Raw genomic sequence first — 17,692 nt, forward strand, 5'->3', positions numbered from 1 at the left:
GACTTATCTACTTTTATATTCCTTAAACGCGCCAGTACTTCGTCTTCTTTAATCACCATAGTTTCCATAACTACCCTACTTGTTTCCCTTACCTTACGCAATTCAATGCCCTTCTCCTTAGTGAATACCGAAGAAAAGAAATTGTTCAAAATCTCCCCCCTCTCTTTTGGCTTCGCACGTAGCTGTCCACTCCGATTTTCTAAGGGAACAATTTTATCCCTCACTATCCTTTTGCTATTAATATAACTGTAGAAACCCTTTGGATTTATTTTCACCTTACTTGCCAAAGCAACCTCATATCTTTTAGCTTTTCTAATCTCTTTCTTAAGATTCTTTTTACATTCTTTATATTCCTCAAGCACCTCATTTACTCCATGCTTCCTATATTTATTGAAATTTATCTCTCTTTTTCCGAACCAAGTTTCCAATATCCCTTGAAAACCATGGCTCTCTCAAACTTTTAACCTTTCCTTTCAATCTGACAGGAACATGAAGATACTGTACCCTCAAAATTTCGCCTTTAAATGACTTCCATTTCTCTATTACATCCTTCCCATAAAACAAATTGTCCCAATCCACTCCTTCTAAATCCTTTCACTTCTCCTCAAAGTTAGCCTTTCTCCAATCAAAAAGCTCAACCCTGGGTCCAGTCGTATCCTTCTCCATAATTATGTTGAAACTAATGGCATTGTGATCACTGGACCCGAAGTGCTCCCCAACACATACCTCCGTCACCTGACCTATCTCATTCCCTAACAGAAGATCCAACATTGCCCCTTCTCTAGTTGGTACCTCTATGTATTGCTGCAAAAGACTATCCTGCCCACATTTTACAAACTCCAAACCATCTAGCCCTTTTACAGAATGAGATTCCCAGTCTATGTGTCGAAAATTAAAATCTCCCACAATCACAACCTTGTGTTTATTACAAATATCTGCTATTTCCTTACAAATTTGCTCCTCCAATTCTCGCTCCCCATTAGGTGGTCTATAATACACCTCTATAAGTGTTGCTACACCTTTCCCACTCCTCAATTCCACCCAAGTAGCCTCCTTAGATGAGCCCTCTAATCTATCTTGCCAAAGCACCACTGTAATATTTTCTCTGACAAGCAATGCAACACCTCCCCCTCTTGCCCCTCCGATTCTATCACACCTGAAGCAACAAAATCCAGGAATATTTAGTTGCCAATCACACCCCTCCTGCAACCATGTTTCACTAATAGCTACAACATCATATTTCCAGGTATCAATCCATGCTCTAAGCTCATCCACCTTTCTACAATGCTCCTAGCATTAAAATAGATGCATTTAAGAAACTCTCCACCTCTTACTCTCTGTTTATCCCTAATGATGCAAACAACTTTTATTATCTTTTTCTTCCTCCTTCCCTACATCTTCAGTTTGAGCGCTCCCCTTCTCTGTCACCTGCCTGTCCTCCTTCACAAACTGTCTACTAGCTTTCTTTATTTGTGAACTAACCTCCTCTCTCCGAGTCTCTTCAATTTGATTCCCACCCCCCCAACCATTCTAGTTTAAAGTCTTGTTTATCTGCCTAGAATGTTTCAGTTTCCCAAGCACCTTCTCCCTAGTAATGGCAACTTCATGCACCTCTGTCACGTGACACAGTCCATCTTCTGGCACACTGCTTTTGTCTGCCCAGTGAACGCTGATGCAAAATACTTACTGACTTCATCTGCCACTTCTTTGTTCCCCATTACTATCTCTCCAGCTTCATTTTCCAGTGGTCCGAAATCTATTCTCGTCTTTCCTTTATTTTTTATGTATCCGAAGAACCTTATTGTATTCTTTTTAATATTATTGGTGAGCTTACCTTTGTCCTCCATCTTTTCCCCCTTTATTACTTTTTTTAGTTGCCTTTTGTTGGCTTTTAAAAGCTTCCCAATGCTTGAACTTCCCACTAGTTTTTGCTCTATTACATGTCTTCTCTTTGGGTTTATGTTGGCTTTGACTTCCCTTGTCAACCATGGTTGCGTCTTGCTGCCTTTAGAAAACTGCTACTTATTTGGGACGAATACATCCTGCACATTCTGAATTGCTCCCAGAAATTTCAGCCATTGCTGCTGTGTCCTCATCCCTGCTGGTGTCCCCTTGCAATCAACTTTTGTCAACTCCTCTGTCATGCCTCTGTAATTCCCTGATACATTTGACTTTAGCTTCTCCCTCTCAAATTGCAGGGTGAATTCCATCATTGTGATCACAGATCCCCAAGTTCCTTTACCTTAAGCTTTCTAATCAATTCCAGTTCATTGCACAACATCCAATCCAGAATAGCTGTTTCCCTTGTGGGCTCATCAATGATTTGCTCTAAAAATCCAAATTCCCCCTCTTGCAATCAAAGCTCATAGTACACTTATTATCAAAGTACGTGTACATTATACAACCTTGAGATTAGTCTCCTAATAGGCAGCCATGAATCAAAAGAACCCATTAAGAAAAAAGACTGTCGAGCACCTAATGTGCAGAGAAAGAAAAAAATAAGATATGCAAACAATTAGAGTTCTGAACTGAAGTCCACAAAGAGAGTCCGAGACCTGTAGTTCAGCACAGAGCCGAGTAAACAATGTGGAGCAGTGAACTGAACTGGCCCATCCCTCATCTCGGACCCCGACACCCTTACCTTTTCAATCTGGCCAGCACTTAATTCATCATCCAAACTTGGGGTTCAGTTGCTTCGATATGCTCTGGGGCCTGGACCCAGCTGCCTCAGTTCGGCCTGTACCCAACCTTTCCAATTCGGGGGTTTCCCTCGCTTTTGACAACAGGCCTGTTGCCTTGTCTAGCTTTGGTTCTGCTATATCAAATTGTCTCCCAGATCCAAGGGGAAGTTACAGACTATTGCTTGGGATGATTGTTTACCAGATAAAATGTGATTAAATAACTATTTAGTTGTTTTCTTTGTTTCATTGGCCACCAACCAGAAGTTACTGAGATTCACCAGTGCTATCTTAAATCGGAATTAACACCAGCCTGATTTTCCCCAATCTACCTACATATTGAAATTCCCCCATAACTATTGTAATGTTGCCTTTTTTCCATGCCATTTATATCTCCTCTTCCAGAGGACTGGAAAATTGCAAATGTCACTCCACTCTTCAAGATGGAAAGGAGGCAGAATAAAGGAAATTATAGGCCAGTTATCCTGACATCACTGGTTGGGAAGATGTTGGAGTCTGTTGTTAGGGATGTTGTTTCAGGGTATTTGGAGGCTGATGATAAAGTAGGCCAAAGTCAGCATAATTTCCTTAAGGGAAGATCTTGCCTGACAAATCTGTTGGAACTCTTTGAAGAAATAAAAAGCAGTATAGACAAAGGAGAATCACTGGATGTTGTGTATTTGGATTATCAGAGGGCCTTTGACAAGGTGCCACACATGAGACTGCTTAAAAAGATAAGACCCCATGGTATTGCAGGAAAGATACTAGCATGGATAGTACATTGGCTGATTGGCAGGAGGTAGAGTTGGAATAAAGGGAGCCTTTTCTGGTTGCCTGCTGGTGACTAGTGGTGTTCCGTTGGGGTCAGTGTTGGGACTGATTATTTTTACATTATATGTCAATGATTTGGATGACAGAGTAGTCCTGCTGAAGGGTTTTGGCCCGAAATGTCAACTACTTTTTTCCATAGATGCTGCCTGGCTTGCTAAGTTCCTCCAGCATTTTGTGTGTGTTGCTTGGATTTCTATCATCTGTAGATTTTCTCTTGTTTTTTGATGACAGATTTGATTGTGTTTTGGTCATGTTTGAGGACAATGTGATGATAGGAAGAGGAGCAGGTAGTGTTGAAGCAGGGAGGCTGCAGAAGGAACTAGACAGATGAGAATGGGCAAAGAAGTGGCAGATGGAATACAGTGTCAGGAAGTGTGTGGTCATGCACTTTGGTAGAAGGAATAAATGCATAGACTATTTCCCAAGTGGAGAGAAAATCCAAAATTCCAAGATGCAAAGGGATTGAGAGTCCTCATGCAGGATTCCCTAAAAGTTAATTTGCAGGGTGAGTCAGTGATGAGGAAAGCAGATGCAATGTTGGCATTCATTTTTGAGAGGACTAGAACGTAAAAGGATGTAATGCAGAGGCTTTTCAGGCACTGGTAAGGCCTCGCTTGAAATATTGGAAGTAGTTTTGGGCCCCTTTATTTTTTAAAAAAAGATGTGCTGACATTGGAAAGGGTTTGGAGGAGATTCATGAAAATGGTTCCAGGACTGAAAGACTTGTCATATGAGGTGCGATTGATAGCTCTGGGTCACTACTTGCTGGTATTCAGAAGAATGAGGAGGGATCTCTTTGAAACCTATCGAATGTTGAAAGGCTTAGACCAGGGGTAGGCAGCCCTGGTTGCCTATTTTGCAAATATAGGGATACTACGCTTATCTGGCCCGCAAGTGATTTTTTTCCTTATTCTTACTGTTTCACGCGACCACGCTGATGGAAATGCATGGCGTCTTGTTACACTGGCCCCAGGTTCTGTTTTGTTCCAAACCAAACACTGGTATATATGAATGACGGGAAGGCAGACTACCTTATTAATATGTATTAGATACTGTCCATGCACGTGCAAGTTTTCAGATGGGATCGTTCAAATTTGTAAACCGAAACGGAGTCACTATGTTTTAACAAGAAATCCATGCTAAATATCCAGATATTTACATGTGCTATGATACTTGTTGAATAACTCGCATTTCGAAATAAAATTGATGAAAAAAATTCCAATGGCAATGAAGGTAGCCACTGATTGTGAGCAAGCTGGGAAACCAGTTTGTCTCATTTGCCTAGAAAATGTTGCTGTGAAGAAGGTGGCAAATACCAGGCGACATTACGAGGCCTGCCATAGTGGAAAGAAAGCTGCAATTGTGGGAGTACCAGCTTCAAAAAGGAAATTGCACATTTTCCCACTTTTCAAAAAAAGTAAAGCTCAAGATCCAGGCATTTTTTGAATATGGTCCAAGAATTGAGAAAAGTGTTTTCATCTCGTTTTGCTGATTTTTGCTTGCATGCAAATGAGTTCAAGCTGTTTTCTACTCCATTTCATGTGGAAGTGGACACTGCATCAGAAATTTTTCAAATGGAATTGATTGAGATGCAGTGTGACGACATATTGAGATCGAAATTTCATTCTGAAGATGGGTCAGTGCTTGACTCTTATAGAAAATGTATTCATCCAAGTGGGAAGTATCCTAACTTAGTGGACCATGCAAAAAAGATGGGATCATTGTTTGGCAGTACTTATCTGTGTGAGCAGTTTTCAAAATGAAGCACACCAAGAACCATTTGAGAACAAGATTGACGGATGCCTATCTGGATAATGTCTTGCTCTTGGCATCAAGTCTGACACCCAATATTGAGAAGCTTTCAAGCAACAAATAGAGCCAAGTTTCACATTGATTTACCAACTATTTGCATTAAAATTTTCTTTTTTATTATACTTAATTTATCACCATTCAATGTATCATGTTCATAGGCTTCATGTTTAAAGATTCTTTGTGTCCTTTTAATAGATTCAAAAGATGCCTTGATTGAAATAAATTGCAACTAAACTGAGTTCTTTGATTACTAATTGGCATCCTTGTTTAAGCACGAATGATTTTCTAGCATGCGTTATTCATTAATTTGAGGCAAAACATAACTAGATGTATTTAAATGGATAATTCCCATATTTCAAGTTTTGTACGGCATTTATCTGGCCCACCATCCACTCATTAATATGTGATCCGGCCCACAGAGGCAAAAAGGTTGCCGACCCCTGGCTTATACAGTGAATGTGGAGAGAATGTTTCCGTTGGTGGGGGGAATTTAGGACCAGAGGGCACAGCCTTAGAATAGAGGGTTGCCCATTTAGAACAGAGATGAGGAAGAATTTCTTTAGTTAGACGGTGGTGAATCTGTGGAATTTCTTGCCACAGACAACTTTTGGAGGCCAGGTATTTAAGGTGGAAATTGATAGGTTCTTGATTAGTCAGGGCATGAAAGGTTATGGGGAAGTAGGTAGGAGAATAGGGTTGATAGGGAAATGGATCAGCGGTGATGAAATGGGGAGTAAACTTGATGGGCCTATGCCTTATGGTCTTATGGTCACCTACGGTCTCCAGTATTCCTGGTGGGGCCTCTTATAACAGCCCAACATAATTTGGAAGACAGCTTCGTCAAGCACCTTCATTCCATCCACAACAGAGAGGATTTCCCAGTGCCCACGCATTTTAACTGTATTTCCCATGCCCATTCCGATATGTTGGTGCTTGGCGTTCTCCACTGCCACAATGAACCCTCTCGCAGGTTGGAAGAGCAACAACTTGTATTTCGTCTGTTGATCTCCTGATAGTATGAACGTTGATTACTTTAACTTTCAGCAATTTCTTCACCCTTCCTCTTCTGTCTTTTTCCATTCCAGCTCCCCTATTACCCCTTCTCCTCACCTGCCTATTACCTCACTCTAATGTCCCGCCTCTTTCAGTTTTTCCCCGGATTCCTTCTTTAGTCCTTTACCTTTTCCACCTATCACAATCTCTCTTACCCCTTCCACCTACCTTCTTCCTCACCTGGTTTTATCCACCATCTGTCATCTTGTATTCTTCCCCTCCCCCCATCTTATTTTGGCCTCTTCTCCCTTCCTTTCCAGTCCTGATGAAGGGTCTCGGCATGAAACATCAGCTGTTTATTCCGTTCCATAGATGGTGACTGAACTGCTGAGTGCCTCCAGCATTTTCTGCATGTTGCTCTGGATTTCTAGCGTCTGCAGACTTTGTTGAAAAACCAGGTGCAAAGTTCTTGCCATCTTCAGCATCATCCTACAGACGTTAAAGATTATTTCGAGGACAGAGAAGTCCTTCCTCCATCTCACAATGCACTGTCTCTTTGTTTCTTGTGCATGTGCATTCTGAACGAGATCCAATGTCTGGCTAGTTTGGACAAGGTGATAAATGTGCCCTGGTAATCAGCAGGGAGCTTATGTGGGGGGGAGGGGAGAAAAGAAATGGGGACTACACCTTTTATTATAAAGTTACTTTTGTCAAGGTACAGCAAATTGTTTTTTTTTGCCTTTCAACACACAGACAGGAAATACAATTTATAAGTAATTACCACACCTGCAGGACATTAATTTCTTTACATGTTTCCTTTGGACTTGGCTTCAGTTGCAGCTGGCTGTTCAGTATTTCATATAATGTGCTACAATGACTCACTCAATCCACCACTATTTTTCTCATAGTTCCATGCCTGTGCTTATATAGTCTATTTTGGATTTTTAAACAAATTTATTTCAGTAATTCAAATGTCAAGATTGATTCAACATGTAAGTGCATGGATTTGCCAATTCCTGAACTAATATGATTTGCATCCTTGTGACTAGTGACAGCAGTTCTGTTCAATTGTACCTTGAGGTACACTCCCCTGACATAATTTAGTTTCCAAAAACTTTTTTTTTTGAACAAAGTCTGTTCAGAAAGACTTCATTGTCTCTGCAACTGGTACTTAACTTGGGTACAATGTTTTCATAGGTTTGCAAGGTACTTACAGCATGGTAACAGGCTAATCAGCTCAGCTTAGCTCAGCAGGCTCATACCACTTTGTATACTCCACATGACCCTACTTCTGGAACTGCATATTATATTGCTTATTTGTTTGCAAAAGAAGTTCCAGACATCAGCTTGTGGTAATCATTACTTTGCGTTTTTAACTTGTTCTTCTGTTTTCTGTCTTCCCCCAATGGCAACAATTCGTGTGCATCCTGTGAGACATCAGATATTTGAAGGCGTTCTGTAGTGTAGATCAGCATGTAGTGAGGACATCAGAACTGGCCATACAGCCCCTTGAAACTATTCTAATTTGTGGTGAATTTTAGGCAAAAATATTTTGAAGTATTTTTCATGTGCTGTTGCAACTATGGTATTGGCTGTCTGACTTTATTTGGGTGCAAAACGCTTTGAAGACTCCTCTACGTCTTGGATAATGCTTTCTGTTTAATTGGGTGATATTGCATCTTCTGTTTTGTCCAATCTGAGGATTGGAATCTAAAAGCATGGAACAGAGCACTAGCATCTTCCATGAACTGAAGGCCTTTAGTAGAGTTAACCCATCATTTTCATATTGGAGTGTGAAACTCCCTTGGAAAGCAAAACCATGGTCTCAGTCTATGGGCCTTTTTGGGAGAGGTACATTCTGCAGTATGAAGTGTTGGAATAACACCAAGTCATTACTGTCACATCGAAAAAGCTACTCTAATCAGCAACCGGCTACAATGTTCACAGTTGTGGACAGTTACAGCAGTTTGAATTGGGGTTTTCCTTGGATCTTAACAACCTTGTCAAAAGATAACTTTTCATTATGTAGCATTTTAATTGGGATAGTGGGCTGAATGAGCCAGGGAATCGTTGGCGCTGTCATTCACCTTTGCCCATTAGGCTCAAATTTATTTTGGATGTTACTGGGGGCATTTCTTATCCTTCTGTGCCGTACTGCTGCCTCAGAAAAAAATTTATGAGATGTTAACAATAATGAACCTGATTCTGATTCTTAAATAGAAAGACTCCCGAGGTTTTCACGGCCTAACTTGGTTCTGAATGGGTGATCTTAAGGATGATCTAAGGATTGCTGATGTGGGTTGAAATGTTTCATTAGTGCAACCAAACGTGGACATCGAAGTTCTTTCCCTTTCAGAGATTGTGTCTCTAACTAATTTGGGCTATATGGATAAACTTTCTGTTGATTTGTGCACCTATCAGGTTGTCGAAGCCCGCTGTTGTTGGTGCGATGGTTACTAGTCTAAAAGTAATACCATTCCCTCCAAGGTTTCAGACTCTCAAACAGAAGATGAGACCAAGAAGGAGACATTTAAGCAGAAATATCAAAACATTTCATGCTTTTGGAGCTAGATTTCCAGAATCTGCGTGGTTATGATGGAGACACTGTATTCCATTTCACATGGCCAAAAAATGCTGTATGCAAAATTAAGATTCTTGGCCCTTGCCTTTCTATTCAGTGAAATTTATTTAACGTGTGGTAGAGCAGTTGGCAGCCTTATATCTCCTTTTCTTAATATTGACTGAGACTGGTGGAAAGCTGAAGTGTATGTATTACTGAAGTGTATGTATTGTACGCTAAAGATTACCAAGGACACTTTTCCTTATGCCTGTATAGAGGAGACACATCCTCATTTTATTTATTTGTGTTCTTTTCTAGTGGGACCAAGGCAATGGACCATTTCTCCTGGGTGTCAATACTGCACCAAGTATTTACCCTACTTCGTCTCTGGGCTACCATTCCACAAACTCTTGAGGACCCTGGTTCCACCTGAAAGTTGGATGCTTTGTGATGTGCTTTATCCATGAAATATACCGCAACAGCAGGAGGGTGGGGGTGGGGTGGGGGAAACGAATACTATAGTGATTAAACTCTTATTCACTGATTATTTTTCTTTTAAGTAAAAATTTCAAATGAACTTCAGGATGTGCTAAAGAGAAACAAATGAGGTGGTGGTATGATGGTGATGTAACCTCCCAGCTGTCTGAAGCCTCTGAAATTTGTATAGTGCTAAATGAAGATATTTTTTGTTGATGCACTTGGACGTGTGTTGTTGTTAACCCTAAGAGTACTCTCAGCTTTCAAAACCTCAGTTAAAACTAGTAATTGGTTATGTTGGCTTCTGAGAAGCTGCCTCCATTTATATTAGCGGGAAGGTTGCTACCTGGTATAGTGCAATATTATTGAATGAAATTCCAGGATATGACTGTTCACAGCAGATGCACTTCTAAAGTCATGTTCTGATACTGAGCGTTGAGATTAAAACTGACTGGGGTTCTTGCCGCATGTCCAGCAACATTTCTGTCCAGTCTGTGTGTGGAAGCTTGGGAGTGAATTGGGCATCATCTCCTGCCAGCAAGTACTGCTGAGCTCCTGTCAGTAACTCAATCATTAAGCAAGTTAAATGCCTCAAGGACAGAGAGTAGGGGAGTGGAAAAATGGAGGTTATGAACATTATGAAGACTAACTTTCTGAATGCACTGGGATGCTTCTCATGCAATGGTGACATTTGTTGGAATGGCTTAAATAAGAAACAATGCCTTCAATAAGAAACAAGTGTTATAATACTCATGAAAACAGTGGAAACATTCAAGAGCTATGTCTGCCATGAATTTTTAGATGGTTCTGCTCTGAGATGGATTGATTTCAGGAGTGGCTTTTGTTCTTGATGCAGACAACTCAGACTTTTATTTTTACCTTTGAGAAGCTTTTCAATAAAAGTTTCACTGTTCACATGCCCAGCTCCTGCACCCTCCAATTACTGTAGATACAACAGCAAGAGGCCATTGCATTACCTCACTGGATAGCTGATTAGGGAAACATTGAAAGAGAAGAATGGTTTTACGGAGAAATAACTGTTTTAAAGTTTTTGCACATATAATTAAAGGTTGAATGTTTCTGTAGAAAGTGGAATCTTTTATAATTGTATTTATTCAACTGAAAAAGGATTGTACAATTTTTACTCTGAAACCAATATGGGGAAAGTGGTGCTAAACTGGTCTCTTGATGATACTCATTTCTATTTTCTGTCTCTTCTCCTTCTTCTCCACCCTACAACCCTTCCTCCCAGATCTCAGTCCTCCATCACACACTGCACTCCTCTTCTCCCACTCTTTCTCCCCCACTCTCTCCCCGCCCCCCCCCACCCCCCAGTCTGCCATGTACAGACTGGAAACCAGAATCTGCAAGCACCCATTTATTATAAAAGTGATTCTGGCAACCGTTGGCTGCATTCTTTCATTCAAACTGAATCTGCACAATGACGTTAGTGAGTTTTAAGTCTTGGAGCATTGAGTACTCTTAGTGGTTAATAACTTAGCAGTGCTCTGTCACCACTTAGCTTTTGACTACTTGGACCTATTCCCCAGGGAAGTCTACTGGCTAAGTAAAGTTCGCTGAAGTAAATTTTTGCTTAGCTATGTTCCTTTTGTAACTTGCAATGTAGTAGTGTAGTTTGTAACACTAATCTGCAGAGCTTCTAAATACTTTTGGATGTTTGTAAACCTTTTTTGGTCTTACAGTTTTCAAAGAAGAAAGTACTACATGTCAAACATTTTAACTGTGTTCACAGTTGCTCAGACTGTTTTTGCCTTATTGAAAAGTCTGAAGAAAAAAATACAAAGCCTGACCTTGATCCCGGGAAAATAATTTGAACAGAGTCTGAGACAATTGGGTGTCAATCATGTCTGACACTAAATCTGACCTTGTCTGACCTCCAGAATGCAAAAGGAAAGGCATTTTGAGTTGTGCAGTGGAGTAGAACGAGCAGAACATTGACCTTTTCAGTTTCTCAAACATAGGTTTCAATCCAGCTCAGACTGGTGGACTGAGAGCCCCTTCACAACTGTATGGTGGTGAGTGGGGGTGGGATGGTGTTAAGTCAGTTCCCAGTGGACACGTACATAACACAAAACTGCCTGTAATATGACTGGCACTAATTGGGCAATCTTACTCTGAGAGGCCAGTGACAGGGTCAGTGGAAATCAACAGGAGATTTTTGCAGATCAAGTTAACTCTTGCCATACATGGTATTCTACGTTAAATTTATACCCCAAAATATTGTTACAACATCTGTAAAAAGATTAAAGAATTGAAACCTCATTTTTTCCACAGTGATATATCTTAAAATGATTAAATCCAGGTTATAAATTTGGTCTTGATTCTAGTGAAGTTTTAGCTGTGAAGTGACAGATGACCTCACTCAACCCTGACCTACTTTGTCACTGAAGTTGGAGCAATCAGAGATTAATACTCATCAGAAGGAGTATAAATTAGGTTTTTGTTTGGCAATTTAAGATTATTTAATGTGCCTGTGCAGTGATGAAAGGGATTCTCTGGGACTGAGCTGTTGTTCATTTGTCTTGCAGCTGACTCTGAATGGAGAGAGTATGGTATAATGTCCACTCTGGAGAATCAGTGGGAGATCCTCTTGCAGGTGCATCAGACTGCTGTACCTTCCCTCTCACCTGGATTCTCTAGTAATCTGTTATGTTCCCAGAAGTAATCTTGACACCTTGCCACCTGAAAATGAGAGAGTAATTGTCGTATAACAGGTTTAGCATTTTGGGATGGTGTGATATGAGATGGCAGTTTTCAAGCTATCAGCATGTTTGGAAATCTATATGCATAAAGCCAAGTTTTATTGCTAAATCTCCTGGAAGGATGAAAGGACATAGTTGGGAAGTGCAAGACATGATAATGTGGATTTTTTTTTTAGTTGCACCTCAGATACTGAAAAATGCAATGGTACCCATGTTGACCTTGAATACTATGGAACCCACTGAATAAATGATTAAGACTTCTGGTAGCGTTTATCCCAAGGACCAGAGCTTATTAAGGGCATAGGTAGATAGGAACACAGAATATCCAGATGACTTGCAATTCATTCTGCAGTGAAGTCAGGTGCAAGAAATGCAGTGATACCAAGTTTTGGAAGTAGTTTCATTCTATCTGATAGGTTGGCACTTGCAAGTAATGTTGGACTGAACTAGGTGTGGGGTACTAATCTACCTTTTCTAATTGAGCAGTGGGTGTAATTTGAAAGCTCCTTAACTCTTGCCATTATTCTGCTTCAAAATATGTGTCCTAATTGGGCCGAGGAAATTACTGTGACCTGTTTTCAGTTATGCAGTCAAGTTGGGTGTGTAAATTGTCTATTTTTATACCAATGAACTGCCAGTCAATGTGCCTAGATTTTTAGAGTTGTTATGAAAACTGGTTTTGAAGTACGGGGATAACTTTTTGAGTCTGATTTCAAGTGTTGATGTGGTAGTTCGAAGACAAGACAAAGGATCTTTTTCTCTTTTTAGCAAAAGGATGTCTTAGTCACAAGAAAAACTATTTGTAGAAACTAATCATTAATACCACCCCAATTAAGAATTTAGAATGATTTGTGAATAAAAACCACTGCTCAGGTCTTTTGAAAATTATACTGACTTGGGTAAAATTACTACAGCAGCCTTGGACAACCTGTAAAATTTCATGACCTTGTTTATATGGTGTACCTATCTCTTAAGATGCTTTTGATTCTATTTTATTACTGTATGCTTGTTGCACATCTTTTTTTAAAGACTTGTCCTTTGATACCAGTTCACTTGTGAATATATTTGTTTCTGATTTCTATCTTTGCTGATTTTAAAAATAAAATGCTTCCACAGAATCTGCTGGTTCCTGAAGTTGTGTTACATCAGAACATAAGCAGAAATATAAACAGGCCACTCGGCTTATCGTGCCTGCTTCATTCAATATGATTATGGTATGGCATCTAGCTGATACAGTCATCCATGTATCCTCCGATTAATTTAGGTCTTCCTCCATCGGAAGCCTCTCAGGATGGAGAATGACTTTTACTGAGTTTTGTGGGTTCTAAGTTGTCTAACAAGTCCAAAGCAGGAACTGCAAACTTAGCTATAATGTTACAGGAGGCACCTGATGAGTGATGGCTGGGGAGTGGCTAGTTTGTTAAGTAACATGCTCCTTGCATAGAGCTTTTGTGTGTTCCGATGCATCTCCTTGAGACTCTCAGCCATCCTGAATGCTCTTTCTCCACTTTGTGTTGACATGGGCCAGAAATTACCAGGAGTCAATGTAGGTGATTCAGAAATCGGTTGACCCTGAACGCAGTCAAATAACCGCTTCTCAAATATGCTCCTGTACAAGGAATTCACGAGTAGCTACCTTTTGGGAGAAAAAAATTCTCAGCTCTTTAGCAGCAAATGACTTAACCCTTTACCTTGATCCTGTGACCCCAACTTCTCAACTCCTTGTCCAAAAGAAACATACTTGCTTCTACCTTGTTAAACCCTCTAATTACTTTGTTCATGTCAATAATGTTGCATTCCATTCTCAACTTGAAGACTGGCTTACTCTTTTATTGAACTCTTCTACTCTTCTACTGTATTACATCCATCACTCCAGGCACCTCTGTAGATCAAGCACGGTGTATATCGTAAGCTTTAGATAAAAACAAAGATAATTTTTGTTATGTACAGCAAATCAGACAGCAGAATGTGGCTTTTGCATCAAATTAGCGAGGATTTTCTGGGTCAGCCCACAAGTGTTGTAAATTTCTGGTGTCACCATAGGGTTCTCCATAACTTACTAACTCTGTACATATTTGGAATGCAGGAAGAAACCAGAACAGTTGGAGGAACCCAACATTGCCACAGGGAGAACATGGAAGCTCCTTACAGACAATCAAACCCTGACTGGTGATCGCTGGTGGTGTAAAGGGGTTGCACTATCCCCTATCCTACTATGCTACCCCAATGATCTAATTGTATGTAATCATCCAGCTATGGTCTCACCAGATCCTTCACCTCTATGCCAATTATTCATCACCCAGTTACATGAGGTGAGAGAAGAGATTGCTGAGCCTCTGGCTAGGATCTTCATGTCCTCGTTGTCCACGGGAATGGTACCGGAGGATTGGAGGGAGGTGAATGTTGTCCCCTTGTTCAAAAAAGGTAGTAGGGATAGTCCGGGTAATTATAGACCAGTGAGCCCTACGTCTGTGGTGGAAAAGCTGTTGGAAAAGATTCTTAGAGATAGGATCTATAGGCATTTGGAGAATCATGGTCTGATCGGGGACAGTCAGCATGGTTTTGTGAAGGGCAGATCGTATCTAAAAAGCCTGATAGAGTTCTTTGATGAGGTGACCAGGCATATAGATGAGGGTAGTGCAGTGGATGTGATCTATATGGATTTTAGTAAGGCATTTGACAAGGTTCCACACGGAAGGCTTATTCAGAAAGTTAGAAGGTATGGGATCCGGGGAAGTTTGGCCAGGTGGATTCAGAATTGGCTTGCCTGCAGAAGGCAGAGGGTGGTGGTGGAGGGAGTACATTCAGATTGGAGGATTGTGACTAGTGGTGTCCCACAAGGATCTGTTCTGGAACCTCTACTTTTCGTGATTTTTATTAACGACCTGGATGTGGGGGTAGAAGGGTGGGTTGGCAAGTTTGCACACGACACAAAGGTTGGTGGTGTTGTAGATAGTGTAGAGGATTGTCAAAGATTGCAGAGAGACATTGATAGGATGCAGGAGTGGGCTGAGAAGTGGCAGATGGAGTTCAACCCGGAGAAGTGTGAGGTGGTACACTTTGGAAGGAGAAACTCCAAGGCAGAGTACAAAGTAAATGGCAGGATACCTGGTAGTGTGGAGGAGCAGAGGGATCTTGGGTTACATGTCCACAGATCCCTGAAAGTTGCCTCACAGGTGGACAGGGTAGTTAAGAAAGCTTATGGGGTGTTAGCTTTCATAAGTCGAGGGATAGAGTTTAAGAATCGCGATGTAATGATGCAGCTGTATAAAACTCTGGTTAGGCCACACTTGGAGTACTGTGTCCAGTTCTGGTCACCTCGCCATAGGAAGGATGTGGAAGCATTGGAAAGGGTACAGAGGAGATTTACCAGGATGCTGCCTGGTTTAGAAAGTATGCATTATGATCAGAGATTAAGGGAGCTAGGGCTTTACTCTTTGGAGAGAAGGAGGATGAGAGGAGACATGATAGAGGTGTACAAGATAATAAGAGGAATAGATAGAGTGGATAGCCAGCGCCTCTTCTCCAGGGCACCGCTGCGCAATACAAGAGAACATGGCTTTAAGGTAAGGGGTGGGAAGTTCAAGGGGGCTATTAGAGGAAGGTTTTTTATTCAGAGAGTGGTTGGTGTGTGGAATGCACTGCCTGAGTCAGTGATGGAGGCAGATACATTAGTGAAATTTAAGAGACTACTAGACAGGTATATGGAGGAATTTAAGGTGGGGGCTTATATGGGAGGCAGGGTTTGAGGGTCGGCACAACAATGTGGGCCGAAGGGCCTGTACTGTGCTGTACTATTCTATGTTCTATACTAATCCTATATTCATCCTACTTTCTATTCTCCTGATCTCCTTGTTAATTGTTCCATCCAGATTCTGCTGCTTACCTACATGAAGTAGATGAAGTAAAAGTAGGTTTATTGTCATAAGTCCATACGTATGCAGTGATAAACTTGCAGCTGATTCACAGGCATGTATACTCAGTGCCCATTTTATTAGATACACCTCTTTAACGCAAGTATCTGATTAGCCAATTATGTGTCAGAAACTCAAAGCATAAACGCATGCAGCCTTGGCTTAGATGTTCAGGTGTTGAGACCAAACATCAGAATTAGGAAGAAATGTGATCTACGTAACTTTGATCATGGAATGATTATTTGTGACAGATGGGTGATTTGAGTATCTCAGAAATTGCTGATGTTTTGGGACATTACGGAGAATGATGCAAAAACATACAAACAACAGCAAAAAAAGAATCCAGTGTGTGGCAGTTCTGTGGGTCAAAATGCCTTATTAATGAGAAGTATCAGAGGAGAATCTTCTGACTGGTTAGAGCTGACTGGAAGATGACAGTAACTCAAATAACCGGAGTAGCAGTGGCGTGCAGGAGAGCAGTTTTGAATGCACACATTGTACCCTGAAATGGATGGGCTACAGCAGCAGAAGACCACAAACTTCATTTACCACCAAAGTTATCTCATAAAGTGGTCCCTGAGTGTAGTATCATAAAACCAGCATTCACAAGAAAAAACATAAACACTATTTTTGCAAGAAAGAACACATTAGAACAAAAAGAAGCAATTATTTTAATGCAAAATAGTCGTAATGTTGCCAAGCTATAGCGTACGGATTGTTTAAAAAAATGAATAGATGAAGAAGAGCAAGGTGGCATGCCTGAATGACTATCGACCTGTGGCTCTGACATCAATTGCTATGAAGTGTTTCGAGCGATTGGTTATGGCACACATCAACCACAGTCTACCTCGATGTTTGGCAATTCGCCTACCGGAGCAACAGGTCAACGGCAGATGCCATCGCTCTGGCCCTGCGTTCCTCCTTAGAAGACCTGGAGAATAAAGACACATATGTAAGGCTCTTTTTCATTGACCACAGCTCTGCCTTTAATACCATCATTCCAAATAAGCTGATTCCTAAGCTCCGGAACCTGGGCCTTAGCACTCAGATCTGCAGCTGGATCTTCAACTTCCTCACAGACAGGACCTGGCCTGTAAAAATGGAGGACAAGCTCTCCTCTACAATCACTCTGAGCACCGGTGCCCCACAAGGCTGTGTACTCAGCCCCCTGCTGTACTCACTGTACACCTATGATTGTGTAGCCAAGTTTCCATCGAATTCAATATATAAGTTTGCTGATGACACAACAATTGTAGGCCGTATCTCAGGTAATGATGAGTTTGAGTACAGAGAGGAAATTAAGAACCTGGTGGCATGGTGCAAAGACATTAACCTATCCCTCAACGTCAGCAAGATGCAGGAATTGGTTGTTGACTTCAGAAGGAGTAGTGGACCACACAACCCTATCTTCATCGGTGGTGCGCAGGTGGAACAAGTCAGAAGCTTTAAGTTCCTTGGGGGTCAATATCACAAATGACCTTACTTGGTCCAACCAAGCAGAGTCCATTTCCAAGAAGACCCACCAACGCCTTTACTTCCTGAGAAAGCTAAAGAAATTTGGCCTGTTCCCTACAACCGTCACTAATTTTTATAGATGCACTGTAGAAAGCATTCTTCTGGGTGCATCACAACCTGGTATGGAAGTTGTCCTGTCCAAGACAGGAAGAAGCTGCAGAAGATCGTGAACACAGTGCAGCACATCAC

General features: G+C 41.1%; 1 protein-coding gene across 1 annotated transcript in view; it reads left to right on the top strand.

The window, feature by feature from the left end:
* LOC134350980 (golgin subfamily A member 7-like) overlaps positions 1-13,208 on the top strand; it is a 65,336-nt gene extending 52,128 nt beyond the window's left edge. Inside the window, exon 6 of the mRNA XM_063056923.1 lies at positions 9,193-13,208. The gene's annotated coding sequence lies outside the window, so the exon portion shown is untranslated. The remainder of the gene's footprint in view (positions 1-9,192) is intronic.
* Positions 13,209-17,692: the final 4,484 nt, after the last annotated feature.

This window comes from Mobula hypostoma, chromosome 8 (assembly GCF_963921235.1).
Source record: "Mobula hypostoma chromosome 8, sMobHyp1.1, whole genome shotgun sequence".
NCBI lineage: Eukaryota > Metazoa > Chordata > Chondrichthyes > Myliobatiformes > Myliobatidae > Mobula > Mobula hypostoma.